The sequence below is a fragment of the Chiloscyllium plagiosum genome, chromosome 19 (assembly GCF_004010195.1).
Source record: "Chiloscyllium plagiosum isolate BGI_BamShark_2017 chromosome 19, ASM401019v2, whole genome shotgun sequence".
NCBI classification, from domain to species: domain Eukaryota; kingdom Metazoa; phylum Chordata; class Chondrichthyes; order Orectolobiformes; family Hemiscylliidae; genus Chiloscyllium; species Chiloscyllium plagiosum.
Genome location: NC_057728.1, coordinates 16,786,866 through 16,787,312, shown reverse-complemented (window position 1 = coordinate 16,787,312; position 447 = coordinate 16,786,866).

The window sequence follows — 447 nt, the reverse complement described above, 5'->3', positions numbered from 1 at the left end:
TCTCCGGCCTATCACCCTCACCCTCACCTCCTTCCACCTACCGCATTCCCAACGCCCCTCCCCCAAGTCCCTCCTCCCTACCTTTTATCTTAGCCTGCTTGGCATACCCTCCTCATTCCTGAAGAAGAGCTTATGCCCAAAACGTCGATTCTCTTGCTCCTTGGATGCTGCCTGACCTGCTGCACTTTTCCAGCAACACATTTTTCAGCTCTGATCTCCAGCATCTGCCGTCCTCACTTTCTCCAAATAGGAGTGAGAGTAGACCATTTGGCTCTTCGATCCTGCTCTGCCATTCGATATCTGATCATAACTTATCATCCATCTCAGTATCCTGTTCCATCTTTCTCCCATACCCTCTGATCCCTTTAGCCTTAAAAACTATATCCAACTCAATGCAGGGTCAAGAGTGTGGTGCTGGACAAGCACAGCAGGTCACCTAGCATCTGA